General features: G+C 38.9%; 1 pseudogene; it reads left to right on the top strand.

The window, feature by feature from the left end:
- The first annotated feature begins 14,074 nt into the window (after positions 1-14,074).
- Positions 14,075-15,022, top strand: LOC101414443 (olfactory receptor 56A3-like; annotated as a pseudogene).
- Positions 15,023-15,655: the final 633 nt, after the last annotated feature.

Below are 15,655 nucleotides of genomic sequence, written 5' to 3'. Positions count from 1 at the left end.
GACATATTGAAAAAGAAAAATGAAATGGGAGGAATCATACTACCTGACTTCAAAACATACTACAAAGCTACAGTAGTGAAAACAGCATGGTATTGGCATTAGGAGAGACACACAGACCAATGGAATCGAATTGAAAGTTATGATATAGAACCTCACATATTTAGCCATATAATATTCGATAAAGCCACCAAACCCTCTCAACTGGGAGAGAATGGCCAATTCAACAAATGGTGCCTGGAGAACTGGATATCCATACATAGAAGAATGAAAGAGGATTACCATCTCACACCTTATACAAAGATCAACTCTAGATGGATCAAAGACCTAAATATAAGAGCCAAGACCATAAAGACCTTGGAAAGCAGTGTAGGGAAACATCTACAAGACCTTGTAATAGGAAATGGCTTCATGAACATCACACCAAAAACAAGAGCAGGAAAAGAACAAATAGATAAATGGGACTTCCTCAAAATTAAAGCCTTCTGCACCTCAAAGGAGTTTGTCAAGAAAGTAAAAAGGGAACCTACACAATGGAAGAAAATAGTTGGCAACGACATATCCAATAAAAGACTTATAACTTGCATATATAAAGAACTCCTATATCTTCAAAATAAAAAGATAAACAACCCATTTAAAAAATGGGAAAAAGATTAAAACAGACACTTCTCCAAAGAAGAAATACAAATGGCTAAAAAGTACATGAAAAAATGCTTCAAATCTTTAGTGATCAGGGAAATGCAAATCAAAACTACAGTGAGATACCATCTTACTCCATAAGATTGGCAGCTATGAAGAAAACAGAAGAATACAAATGCTGGAGAGGATGTGAAGAAATGGGAACACTCATCCACTGCTGGTGGGAATGCAGAAGGACCCAACCATTCTGGAGGACAGTTTGGCAGTTTCTCAAAAAATTATCCATAGATTTGCCATATGACCCAGCAATACCACTGCTGGGTATTTACCTAGCAGAACTGAAAACAAGGCTACAAACCGATATATGCACACCAATGTTCATAGCAGCATTGTTCACTATCGCCAAAAGTTGGAATCAACCCAAATGCCCATCAACAGATGAGTGGATCAAAAAAATGTGGTATATACATACAATGGAATACCACTCGGTGTAACAACAAATACACTACAAACACATGTGATAACATGGATGAATCTTGAGAACCTTACGTTGAGTGAAGCAACCCAGGCATTGAAGGACAAATACTACATGACCTCAATGATATGAAATAAGCAAGCTGCCTTAGAGAGCTAGAGACTGGAAGATAGGCTTACAGGAAATCGGGGTTAGAGGAAGGATGTAAGCTGACATCTACATGAGTGAAATCTATGATAAGCTGGTGGTAAGTATATGCACAAGGAAGAGATAAAATGAGGGCATAGGGTTACCTTTGGGTGGGGCTTTGTGGGTTTGAGGGGGGCTAGGGATGGGCAGATGGGTTGCCCAAGATTGGGGGGAGGGAGGGGCAACATATGAACATAGGAGATTGTCAAGTGTTGGTTGAAAGTAAAATGCTGAGAAAATCTTTTCAAAATATAATTAGGAAAGTTACCTGTTTAAGATACTCAAAGGGGATAATCTGATGCAGGACAGACTCCTAGGGAATATCTGAATGCTCATTTTGTCAGAGTGGGTTATACCATTGGGTAGAGACCCATATAATGACGTTCTTTAAGTCCATGTTAGCTGAGTGGGGTAAGCCCAATAAATCAGAGTGTAGGAGCTGAAGTCTGTTGAGGCTCAGGGCCTGGCTATCATATTGTCAGTCCAGAGATTCAAATCCCCTAGATATATCTTAAACCTCAGGACCAACTACAATTCCAGTAAAGTAGCATGAAAGGCTTGTGAAAAGAGATCCCATCTGAGTCCAGCTCCATCACACAGAAACACCAGCTCAAAGAAGGGCCAACTGACATGGCAGTGAACCCCATCTACCATGACCATAGAACCTGTGGGTCCTTTTAGCCTCAAAAGGACCAATACCTGAGGTTGTATCTACTTTATCTGTCTCTGAGACTCTGCTTAGGTGTGCATAAGGGCAATCCTTCTGACAACCTCCAGACTCTTTTTTAGAGACTCATAACCATATGAACTCATTTGTTCTTTCCATTTCCCCCTTACTTTAGGTCAAACAGCATTTTTAACTCCTGTTATTATATGTAGACAGGGATATTCTTCTGGTCCACGTTGAACCTTTAATTCAAGGTCATTTTCCAGTTATTCATCAGCTGGTACTTGGTAGTGATCCATCAGTGCCAGGGAGACTCATCCCCAGGTGTCATGTCCCATGCTGGGGGGAAGGCATTGCATTTATATGCTCTACTCTTCCATTTCTCCCATTCTGTTCTTTCCACTTCCTCCCTTTCCCTCGGTTTTCCTGCTTGCTTTTGTTGTTGTTGTTGTTGATTTTTTTGTTTTTGTTTTGTTTGTTTGTTTTAAGACAAGGTATCCAAGCTGATACTTCCAGGACCCTGATGTATGGAGACTGAAGGGATTCTCTGGAGCCCTGAAGAGAAGGATATCCATGGCTTAATTTCCAGAGAGAGAAAGTAGAGAGGTGAGGAGAGCATACTGAGTACTGGTGGCAATTCCTTTCTTCCTCACAGTCTTTTATCCTGTAGAAAGCACCAATTTCTAGAAATATGGTCCTTAGGTAGAAATTTAGAAAGTTTTTTTCCAGCACAAGGGTGCTTCCCATATGTGAATTAGCCAAGATGCCCAGCTTTCTTCTGATTGGTACATTTCCAGTTGCCTCCCAGCATCCAGCTCCCCTGGCCATGGTAACCAATATCCACTCAGTCTTTATCTGGACAGCCGAGTTTCCGCAGTGGTTCTGAGGAGCCAGAAAGAAAATACAGTCGAACCTGGTTTTATGCCCACAAACCTTCTTGTGCCACCCTCACCCCCACTGGGACCCTGCTGACTCTGGTTTGTCAAACTCTGGCTATTGTATCTGCCATGCTGACATGAAGAATGTGTTCGTGGTCCAGTAACTTGTTCCTTAGATCCTCTCAGGTTTCCGCTCCTTTCTCTCTTCAGTCTCTCACAGGTTCTTCCTCTTCTTTCCCCCCCTTTTCTTTCCTCCCTCTTTGTTTGTGTCTTCTTCCATCTACCTTAACAGAGTTTCGCTGGAAGCTTTAGCTTGGCCCCCTTTATTCATGTGGCATGGTGGGTGCTCCTTCATTAAGACTTGGCTCCTATCTTAGAGTCTGAAGCACCGAGACCAACCCCAGCCATGCAATACTGGGCTTCTTATCAGGGTGGGGGATGGGGGAGGTGAACAAAAGAAGCAGAGGAGAGTCTGAGCAAAAGATCAGGATACTTTCTTCTGCTGATTACTAATAACTGGAAGCAATGATTGAGAGCATATTCCCTTCTGGGCACAGAAAACATCTGTGAAATTGATTCTCTCTTTGACGCAATTCTAACAATGTAGACACTGTGGTGAAGGAACGTGTCCAGTGTGGTAAAATAAGAAGAAGACCACATAGGGCCCAGGTCAGAGCTTCTACTTGGTGCTGCCCTGAATTCAAGTTATAGGGAGGGAGCCTGAGAAACACGCTGTGGCTAGCAGCAGACTGGATCAGGAAGAGAGGTGGGAGGGAGATGAAGTGGGAATGACAGAGGTTGGAAAGTCAGGCTGAGTTCATCTTGGATTCCTGACTCCACCTCTCCCAACTTAATTTCTTTTTTTTTTTTTTGTCTTTTTATTATTTTTTTTATTTTTTAGAAGACACATAGATTATATAAATGTTACAGTGAATATAAAAGGAATTCCCATATGCCCTGCTCCCCACACCTCCCACATTTTCCAAATTAGCAACATGTCTCATCAGTGTGGTGCATTCATTGCAATTAATAGACATATTTTGGAGGATTGCCACTAAGCATGAATTATAGTTTACATTCCAATATAATTTCTACATAGCTCCTGCTCTCTCTGAGGCCTCACATCACTACAGCATAGTAAGAACATGGTCCTGCCTCTGCAAAGGGCTACCTTAACCTAGTCCCTAGGGCTTATTCTAAAGACAGGAGAGATTTACACGTCACTGGGCACAAGCAGATTTTAACACTTAGAAGACTAGCTTGAAGTGGTCACTGCTGGGAGTCTGTATTGCGTTCTGTGGCAGTTTAAAATTATTTATGAATCCCCAAAAGGGAGATTATGTTTGTAAACAAATATGTTCCTCCGGGTCTGATACCATTTGATTGTATTAGATTCAGTTGAGATGGCATTGATTAACTTACATTAAGATTAGGGCATGACTCTGGTTGAGTGTCCGCCCCCTTTGTGGGCTAATATAAATGGATACTCATTCAAGAAGACACAGGAAGAAGAGTCAGGGCAGTCAGACATCCCCCTGAACAAGTTACCTAAGAGACCCAGGTAGAAACAGGAAGATTTCTAATTATTTTGTCTCAGAATTCAAGAAATTTCACTTCCAACACATTCTGGTAGTCAAAAGTGAACCTGAGAGTCATTCAAGGGAAGCAGATCACACAAGGTGTTGAATCCTAACTGCTGTATTACACTGGGGTGGGGGGACATCTTTGGAGATTAGCTACAACCAATGTTTTAAAAAGAGGGGGAGTAAATTAATAACTAAAATCCCCATAGACTTAAGACTCTAGTCAAAATGGAATCAAAGGAACTGGATTTTCCTTCCTAACTGAAACAAGCAAAAACTAGAAAAAAATGTATGATATATTGGAATTTAAGGCCCTAACAATCAAACTACTACTGAGATTGAACCCTGAAAGACAGGAAACAAATGAGACGAGTTTTACAATTGCCTTTACTTCCTGGAAAGTCTCCAGGCTGCACAGCACGAGGCATGGAGAAACCCAGTTAGAGGTCAGTGGAGTCCCTGAGGAGATAAAGCTGGGAATTCAGAGATTGAGTTAGAATTTCCATTGCAGAGGGCTGAAAAGAGAGATCTGCACAGAAATAGAACCCCCAAAATCTGCAGAGGATCTCCCTCAAGTGGTCAGTGTGAGAAAACTACTTGAAGTAGGGAGAAAACCTTCTATAGAATAAAAGAGAAGAGTACCCAGCTCTCACACAGAAATTGGAAATAGTGCCTGTTTCTACCCAGAGAGGAAAAACTCAGTTCTTCTGAGGGCTACAGAGACCCACAGGTTCTATGGTCATGGCAGATGGAGTTCAGTGCCATGTCAGTTGGCCCTACTTCGGAGTTTCTGTTTCTGTGTGATGGAAATGAACTCAGATGTGATCTTTGTCCACAAGCCTATCTGGTTACTTTTCCCAGAACTGTAGTTGGTGCTGGGGTTTAATGTATACCCAGGGGACCTGAATCTCTGGACTGAGCATGTGATAACCAGGCCCTGAGCCTCAACAGACTTCAGCTCCTACACTCTGGTTTATTGGACTTACCCCACTGATCTAACATGGAGGTGAAGAAGGTCAACCACCACACCAGGGAGCCAAGAGTGCCTACAACTGAAAGCAGGAGAATTGCATCTAGCATCCATGTAGAATCTAAGCCCCCTCTTGATATAGATGTGGAGTGGACACAACCATTCTAAGGTCCACAGGATGGAGGACTAGAGTATGGATTAGAGTGGACTTACTGATATTCTATTCAGGAACTATTGTGATTAGGGATTGAAGAAAATGTGGCATTGGTGTGGAGAAAGCAGCCATGGTGGCTGCTGGGGGTAGGGAGTGGGAGGAAGAGATGTGATGTGCGGGCATTTTGGGGGGTTGGAGTTGTCCTGGGTGGTGCTGCAGGGACAATTACCTCAAATAAAGACAAAAAATTTTTTTTAAAAAGGCATTGGGAAGAATACTCAGAAGGGTCTTCCTTCAGTATTGGAACCATTTGTTATTAAGATTAACAAATCTTAAAAACAAAATCCAAAAGGATCAAACTGTTTCCAAGTAATTTAATTACACTCCAGAACAAAGTTTATGAATATTTATTAATATAAAAATAAAAATGTAATATTCCAGCACCAATTATGGCAAGGTTTCAGGATACAAGGTTAATATACAAAAGTCAGTTGATTTCCTATATATATCAGCAAGGAACAATTGGAATTTAAAATTAAAAACACAATACGATTTACATTAACATCAAAAAATGAAATATGCAGGTATGTAAGTAATAAAATATGTACACAAATCTATATAAGGAAATCTACAAAACTCTGAAAGAAATGAGAGGTATAAATAAATGGATAACTGTTCCATGTTCACACTTAGGAAGACTAAATATTATTAAGATGTCAATTCTTCCAAAATTGAATACAAACCAATGCAATCCCGATCAAAACCACAGCAAGTTATTTTGTGGACATAAAAAAACTGATTCTAAAGTTTGTATCGAAACACAAAAGATCCAGAAGAGTCAACACAAACAGGTACAATAGTGACTCCAGGAACAGTTCTGCCCAAATATAGTCAACTAATCTTTGAAAAAAGAGCAAAGGCAGTACAATGGAGAAAGGACAGTCTGTTGAACAAATGGTACGGAAATATCTGGACATACACATACAAAATAATGAATTTATACACAGACCTTAAACATTTCTCAAATATTATTTCAAAATGTGTCATAAACCAAAATGCAAAATGCAAAATTATCCAACTTCTAGAAGATAATAGAGGAGAAAATCTAGGTGACAATTTCACGATGGTTTTTTTGATACAACGCCTAAAATATGATCCATGAAGCAACAATTGATAAGTTCAACTTCATTAAAATTAAAAACTTCTGTGAACAGAAGGAAAAGACAAGCCACAGATTGGGAAAAATATTTACAAAACACAAATATGACCAAGATCCAAAACATAAAATGTATTCTTAAAAGTCAACAATAAGGAAACAATCTAAAGAAAGAAAAATAGTCAGAAAACCTGAACAGACACAAAGAAGCTATACAGAAGGCAAATACACATATGAAAAGCTGTTCAACATCATATATTATTAAGGAATTACAAATTAAAGCAAAAATGAGATACTACTAGACACCTATTCAAATGGGTAAAATCAAAAACATTGACAACTCCAAATGCTGTCAAGGATGTAGGGCAACAGGAATACTCATCCATTGCTGCTGGCTATACAAAATGGTACAGACACTTTGGAAGACAGAATGGTAGTTTCTTACAAAGCTATAACCAGGCTTTACCATGATCTAGCAATCTTGCTGCTAGGTAGTAATCCAAATGAATTGAAAACTTATGCACACAAAGAGCTGCACATGACTGTTTATAGAAGTTCTTTTCATAATTACCAAAAATTGGAAGCAACCATGATGTCCTCCAGAAGGGAGTGAATAAACAAACTGTGGTATATCCATACAATGGAATATTATTCAGCAATAAAAAGAGATGTACTATTAAGCCACACACACACACAATAAAAAAAAAAAACATGGAGGAAACTTAAATGCACATTTCCAAGTGAAAGAAGATAATCTGAAAAAATCATACCATGTGATACTAAGAATATGACATTTTGGGAAAAGCAAAACCACAAAGATGGCAAAATGAGCAGTGATTCAGAATGTAATGGGAGAGGGAGGGAAGGATGAATAGATGGAGCACAGGGTGGTTTAGGGCAATGAAACTATTCTATATGATAGTATAATGGTGGATACATGACATTGCACATTTTTCAAAACAAATTGAACTGGAAAAGACAAAGAGTGAACCCTAGTGTAAACTGTGTACTTTAGTTAATAATAATGGATCACTACTGGCTCATCAATTGTATCAAAATGTACCACACTAATGCAAGACATAATAACATGAGAAACTGCATGCAGGATGAGGGGAGAAGGGTGTTGCTTCATTGGGAACAAAGCAAGACCCCAATAATATGGGACTATTCTTGGGAACAAGACTACTGATAAGTGAGAAAGCAGGACTGGATGGTGGGACAGTTGTACTGTGAGGCAGTTTCCTCAGAGACCTATACCAATTACGCAGATATTTTTCTAACTTGTCCCATTTGAGGTAGGGAACCAGGACTCTATACTTCCACATCAACCCATCTTTGGACAAATGCTGCTCAGCAGGAGATGTTATGTTGAACAAGGTAGATCCCTTTCAGAGAAAGTCTTGGGAAGAGACTCAGCTGTGAGGTGCCCAAGACAATATTCCTGTGGAAGGAGTTCCTTGGTTTTGAAGAGGTATTTAGGTGGCTCACCACAACATCCACTATACTACAAAGAAAGAGAATCAGATTGACACTGAACATCTCAATAAAAACAATAGATTTTTAAAAAATGAAATAAGATCATCAATGCATTCAGAAAAAAAAATTAAATTTAAATTTCTTTTTCACCTATATTGCTTTTTAAGTATGAAGGTGAATTAAAGATATTCTTCTCAAAATAATGCTTGCGATAAGATGCAATCACAAAGTTCTTTGAAATGACATTTAGAAAAAGTAATTCACTAAAGTAATTCCAGGAGCTGGTGTAGCTCAGTGGCTGAGTGCCTGCTTTGCATGTATAAGGTCCCTGGGGTCAATCCCTGGTACCAGCTATTTTTTTAAAAAGTAATCCCAGTTAGGAAGAAGGTGTTTTGATACACAGAAACAGCAAATATCTGGTGTTTATTGTTAACCATAAAATCAATAAACTATGATTACAATAAAAAGGTTTTGCAATTTAAATCTGGATGAAAACTAGATATTGCTAATATAAATACCAAAGGTGTGAAAGGCAATAGGAACCCATGAAAGATGAAGCTTGTGAAGTTCTTAAGACACAGGAAAACATTGAAAGGGAAAAAACATTATTTTTAAAATATTTCAACCATCAAAAGAAATTTTATTCTGCTAAAGAAAAACAGGAAAGAAAGGCAGAGTAAGAAAATTGACAGAAAATACCTTCAGTGCTACAGTAAAATTATAGTTCATGTATATGGGTTAAACTCAATGATCAAAAATGGAATGAAATAAAAGGTAAAAATATTTAACAACTTGCTATCTATGAGGGATATAAATTATTCACTGAAATTGAAAATGAGATAGACATACACAAAAAAGGTCAAGTGGCAATTTTAAAATGATCAAAAATATTATGAAGGACAAAAGTTAAGTTTACATATCACAGTTGTCAATATGGCCACATATTCATTGCTAATCCTATCATAAATCACTGAAGTTCAGTTTCCCTCCTCATAAATGAGGACTGGCTTTAGTGACCTTCTTATAACCAAGGGAATGTGGAAATTATGTGTAGTTATGAAATATATGTTGAAAGTATAAATAAAGCATAAACTAAAACTTCTACTATATAATTTAAATAGTACTCAAAGTAGCAGGGATTAGTACATTTTACAAAGTAATAGAAATGTAAAGGTTATTGCATTTATGAAACTTAAATCAAATACACCAAAGATGGGTCCGAAGCAGAGCCATGCATGTATGAGAACTTGGTATATAATAAAATTAGCATCTCAAATCAGTAGAGAAAACATCAATTATTTCTCTCTACATGAAGGAAAATCAAGTTAGATCAATATTTATCATTATAAATGGGACTGACATTAAAAATATTTGAGAAATGCTATAGCACCTCCACCAACCATTCAGAAGATATTCAGGTCCTACCACTGGAGCTAGGCACTAAAGGGTGGACCTCTGCCAGGCATTTACTCATGACCTTTTGAATAAAGAGGAGATCTGGAAGATAGCAGGAGAGCAAGTGATGTAAAGAGGAAGAAATTCGGGGACTCAGAGCAGAGGATATTTATAAAACTAAACTACTATTTCAGGACATTCATAGCTGGTATGACTATAGCTGTGCCCACTAACCGAACATCAGTCCTGACTCATGACTCTACAAAGCATAAATACATGTAAATGCACCAGTATAAAAGATAATACAAAAAGGTTTCTAAAAGAAAAACTAAAAACAAGCTACTTTTCTGACCTTGTGGAATATTTCACAAAAGTTACCCCAAAAGAAAATATAAGAGAGCAATAATGACTTTGACTTCAACAAATTAAAAGATTTTCAAAATAATGGATACCCTGTAACAAACTTACAGATACATAACAGGATGGAGGACAACTAGCAATATCTAGATCAAGAGAGTAATATTAACAATAAGCAAGATTTTGTGTCAAGAAAAACAAATATTATTAAAAGAAAAAGAAGGGTGGAGCATGTAATAAGAAAAAAAAAAGGCAAACCACTCTAAGAAGAAGGCCCAGTTTTCAGAAGAAAATAAAACTAAAATATTGACATACCATCTTATACCCAACAAGTTTTCCAAAAACAAGATAATACCAATTTGTGGAAAGGATGGGGGGAAAAAAGAAATTTTATGTACTTATAGTAGAATTTGGTAGATATTTTTAAAAGAAATTTGGCTTTCCCTTGTAAAATATATTATGTTTATTACCCATGACTCAGCAAACTCATTTCTAGATATACTTCTTCCTGAAAAAAGATGTAAAACTATACTGACATTATTAATATTTTGGTAACAATAAATTACACTTCACCTGGATGCTGTGTATTTAAGTAAAAGGCATATAATAGAATATTCAACAGACTTCAAAAGTATTAAATTTGATAAAAAGCAGAGATTTTTAAAATATAGTGCAGGTAGAAAATAAAACATATTTATGACCAGATGATATTTTTGGTAAATTACATATAAATACATTCTCCTATAAATAAATATATATCTCAATAAGCTTGCTGAAGATTAGAAAACATTTTAAAACACTAGGTTTTATGCTTTCAGAATGAAAAGGAAATAACAAACGTCTTGAGATATGCAGAATAAACAAGGGAAAAAATGAAGCACATATGGCCTTGAATAAATTGGTAATAGTTTACAATGTAAGGTCTGTCAATAATTCACATGAGATACAAAATTAAAATGAGAATTAAAGGAAGAAATCATGTTCCTAAACTGATATTCAGCTATATATAAACATCATTTTAAAATCTCTCTCTACAGCATAAATTGCTTTAGGAGCTCTCTCTCTAAAAAACAATATATTTTCTCAGGAAGAGTTTGTTCAGTTTTTCTTACATTTTATCCCTATAATGCTATGGTAAGAGTTATAAGTTAGCATCAATCCACTTCATGGCATAATTTGGGCCTATACAATAATCATGTGCAAGAAGCCCATAAGGACCTCTGAGTGAGATTAAAGGACCTGGAAGACAGTGAGTGATTATGATTGTGAGTGTAAATGATGCATATGTGAGATCCCTTATTAGGGGACTGAATTACTGCCTCTGGACACACAGTCAATGTAGTGTCTCCAAAGGCCATTTACCAGGGGACCTTCCCATCAGAGAGAAATTCATTCCTTTCTCCCATCTGTCTGCCTCTCTGTGCCAGTAAGGTTTTTAGGCACAAAGGAGTAGGCATGAAGAAGTTCCCAAAAGGCAGGGTCCCTGAGGCTCTAAGGTTATAACAGCCCTGGTTCCTTCAAGAGCTACCCAGAGCTCCAGCATCAGTAAAAGCAACCTCATGCTTCACATCCTCTGTTAAGTGAGTCTGAGAGGGAAACCTGAAGAGGGTGCCTGAAGGGTGGGTGGACCAAGATAAGGAGGCCCTCACTCTCCCATTAAAACCTGTGTTCCTTTCTAATCCTGAGTCAGTGGTGCTGAACTAGTCTGAACAGAGAGGGCAGAAGACTCAGCCTCCAATCCCAGAGTAAGAGGCATGTGAAGGGCCTGTGTTCTGGACCTTTCATCCTTTTGGTGGTGCAAGGGAGGCCGAGAAGCAAGAATTTGTCTGTGGTATCTTCCAGGTACCAGAGAACTGGAAACTGTGTCATGTTGAGAAAACTTGTGGTTTTCAACAATGAATATGAAAATCTAAGGGTCTTAGAAATAAAACTCTACCTACAAATTCTAGATCAAGGGAAAGAATTTAATTCAGTTTATGTGACCTCAAATGTTGGGGAAAAAGTCCAGAGTTGGCACACAGTGGGGTCCATGACATAGTCCAGTAGATTTCAGATCAATCTAAAATATTTCTAAATGTTAGTACACTCAAGGCAGATAAATATGCCCAGAAAAGCTGTGATCTACCTGTCCCTAGATGCACTTAACAAAGTCTGAAAGGATACTGGGGAGAGATGTTTTACTATTTGTCTGGACTATATTGTTATATGATCCCATCTACTTCTTAAAACTGTGCTTCTCTAGTGACAGGCTGTGGGCCTATCTTGAAGCCTGTGGCAAAGCTTGGGCTCCAGGGTGCCTGCTTCAATCTCTGAACTTCACCTTCCCTGACTTTCTCATCATATCCTTGACTGGAACCAGAAACAATTAGCTCTAATATTCAGCCCTTTTGCTGCCACTGGGAAACTCTAATTGCAAACCAAGACTGAAAGGGAAGAGGTGAAGGACATATTTGCTTTCAGGTGTTTTATCTGCAGGAATGAGTAAGACTTCAATGATTGTTGAATAATTATGGATTCAAGAACTTGAAGGAACCTTAAAGAGATAAGAAAAAGATAGCAGAAGAGCTATGTACTATGTAAAAGAAGTAAGATTATCCTTCTATGTCCTCTTCAGAAATATCATTCTAATGCTATAAATAATTATCTCAATGCCCTGCAGGAAGCAAAAACCAGTCTGCTTCCTCTGGGCTTCCCCATGGGTACTCATGCCTTGACCAACAGTTCTTCCACTGGTCTGTACCCTCCAAAGGTCATTTCAAGATTCTCAGTGCTACCAGTCAGGAAACAACAAAATAAGTCAGAGGATCTGGCTATAGAAATAGTTTTTGTAATCTTTATTGAATCCTTAACTGGCAAACCCAAGAAAAACTAAGAAGAGACCCAGTACAAAAGTGGACAAAGGAGCAGAGGGGAGCAGGAGTTAGAATTGCAAGTGGGAAAAAATAGGGGTTTACAGCCTTCTAGAAAAAAATGCCTTCATGATTGTTATTAGGAGAAGAAAACATATAAAACAAAATGGCAGAGGAGATACGTATTTCTAGATCAGCAAGGTGACACATGATTCAGGTGTATTCATAATGATGTAAAGCTTGAAAAAAGCATGTCGAATTTGATTCCACATTTGATCTCTGCCAGTTAAATTGGGGAAAAGAGACAATCACTGAAACACAGTATACACATGAAACAGTTGTTAAAATAGTCACTTGTCCCACATTCCTCACAATATTATGAGTCACAAATAATATATTTAAAATTCATCCCGAATTGCCAAAGTCATTACTAATACACCTATTACTAACTAAAGAAAATGAACTGGAGGATAATCTAAATCTCTCCCAAAGGACAAGGGAGGAAGGACCATCTCTTATAGACACTGGCTGCACAGAACCCTTGCTTTAGGAAATGGAGGATTAGGATGAGAGAGGAAGGAACCTGGGAGAGAATGCCTATCTTCTCTCCTTTGGCAGAGGTCCCAGTTACTGCGAGGGCCTCTCTGATGTGGAAGATTGATTCTGTGAGTTGAAGCTTTTTGATGCTGGAAGATTTTGATGTTGGAGTTTTTTTTGGAGCCCTGGGAAGTAAGCACACAGAGGAAAGAGAAGCAAGCCCTGGGAAGAGAGGACCTGAGCCAGAAGAACACAGAGGAATAGAGATGTCTCCTTAGGCACGGCAGAAACCCCAGGGAGAGAGACACAGCTGTTTGCCTGATAGTCTACAGCTGACCTTGTGGAGAGAGGAAAAGTTAGTTAACTTCTATTTCGTCTAAAAAGTCCTTTTATTTGGTAAGTATGTGCTCGGACACTGATAGAGTGCCTGCCTCCATATAGGAGGTCCAGTGTTCAGTACCCAGGGCCTCCTGACCCATGTGATGACCTGGTCCACATGCAGTGCTGTCATGTGCAAGAAGTGTATAACAATTAAAAATCCCCAATTAAAGCAAATTTGATACAGTTTTGAAACTCACAATGGGGGTGGCATGGGGAAAGGGACAATTCTTTGTGTCCCTTCTTATGTCAGAATCCATAAGAAGTTGCCCCAATTACATCTCAAATTGTTCCATCTTCGCATATCTTTTAGTCATTTGGTAACTTTGATGCTAATTTTATAGATCACTAGAAGAAAGCATGCCAGAAAGACTATGACAGCATACTGAAATGATAGCATCCCTGCTGAAATTTCAGTCTTCCTCCTGAACTGTTTTGTCAAGTCCCACAGCTGGCAGCTCTGGCTCTCCCTGCCCCTCAGCCTCCTGTTCCTCCTGGCCATGGGAGCCAATACCACCCTCCTGATCACCATCTGGCTGGAGGCCTCTCTGCACGAGCCCATGTACTACCTGCTCAGCCTTCTCTCCATGGTGGACATTGTGGCCTGTCTCGCTGTTATTCCAAAGGTCCTGGCCATCTTCTGGTTTGATCTCAGGTCCATCAGCTTCTCTGCCTGCTTCCTCCAAATGTTCATCATGAATTGCTTCATGGCCATGGAGTCTTGCACATTTTTGGTCATGGCCTATGACCGCTATGTAGCCATCTGCCACCCACTGAGGTACCCATCCATCGTCACTGATCAATTTGTAGCCAAAGCTATTGTTTTTATCCTGGCCAGAAATGTCCTTCTTACTCTGCCCATTCCATTTCTCTCAGCACGACTTCATTACTGTGGAAGAAACGTCATTGAGAACTGCATCTGTGCCAATATGTCTGTCTCCAGGCTCTCCTCTGACAACATCACTATCAATCGCCTTTACCAATTTGCAGGAGGCTGGACCCTGCTAGGGTCTGACCTCATACTTATCTTTCTCTCTTACACCTTCATACTGAAAGCTGTGCTGAGACTCAGGGCAGAGAGAGCTGTGACCAAGGCCCTAAGTACCTGCGGCTCCCACTTCATTCTCATCCTCTTCTTCAGCACCATCCTCCTGGTCTTCGTCCTCACTCATGTGGCTAAAAAGAAGGTCTCCCCTGATGTGCCAGTCCTGCTCAATGTCCTCCACCTTGTCATCCCTGCAGCCCTCAACCCCATCGTTTATGGGATGCGAACACAGGAAATCAAGGGAGGACTCCAGAGACTACTGAAGAAAGGGTGGTGACCAAGGCAACTGCAACTAGGTCTCTGCATTCCTAAAGTAGGATAATTTATGAATACGTATCACAGGTAGCCTGCCATGCATAGCTCTGAGCTGTAATCTCAAGTGTCTTCTAATGTTTCAAGGTTTTTGCATGTTTGTTTCCTTGTTTTTCAGTCTTCCTTCTGGAATCTCTTTGATTCTGCCTCTTTTTCTTATGTTTATAATCCTTTTTATATCATCCAAATTACTGAGATTCATGAGCACAGGCTCTAAAGAGAGAATTTTATGTTCCCTAAAATACGAGTGTGTATTTTTCATGAATTTTATATTTCTGACAAACTCAACTGTGTGTATTTTGTGGTTGTGTTGTGTGCAAGGTGTTTTTATTCTTATATACAGAGAAGGGAATATATTGGAGAAAAAGCCATAGAGGTTGAAATGCATCCTAAAAAACAGAAGGTTGCTACTGAACTGAAAATAAGTCGTCGTTCTTCAAACTTCAATCACATAAATTTCTCCTCCCTCTCACATTCTCCCTCCCACCCTATACCCACCAACATCATTAAAGTGATAGGTTTGTCAAATGCAATATATAGAGGTTGAGATTTTTGCCTGTATTGCTCATGTGTAACAATAAGCAAAGAGTTTAGATTT

The sequence above is a fragment of the Dasypus novemcinctus genome, chromosome 10 (assembly GCF_030445035.2).
Source record: "Dasypus novemcinctus isolate mDasNov1 chromosome 10, mDasNov1.1.hap2, whole genome shotgun sequence".
NCBI lineage: Eukaryota > Metazoa > Chordata > Mammalia > Cingulata > Dasypodidae > Dasypus > Dasypus novemcinctus.
This window is presented reverse-complemented; position numbering and strand designations above follow the sequence as displayed.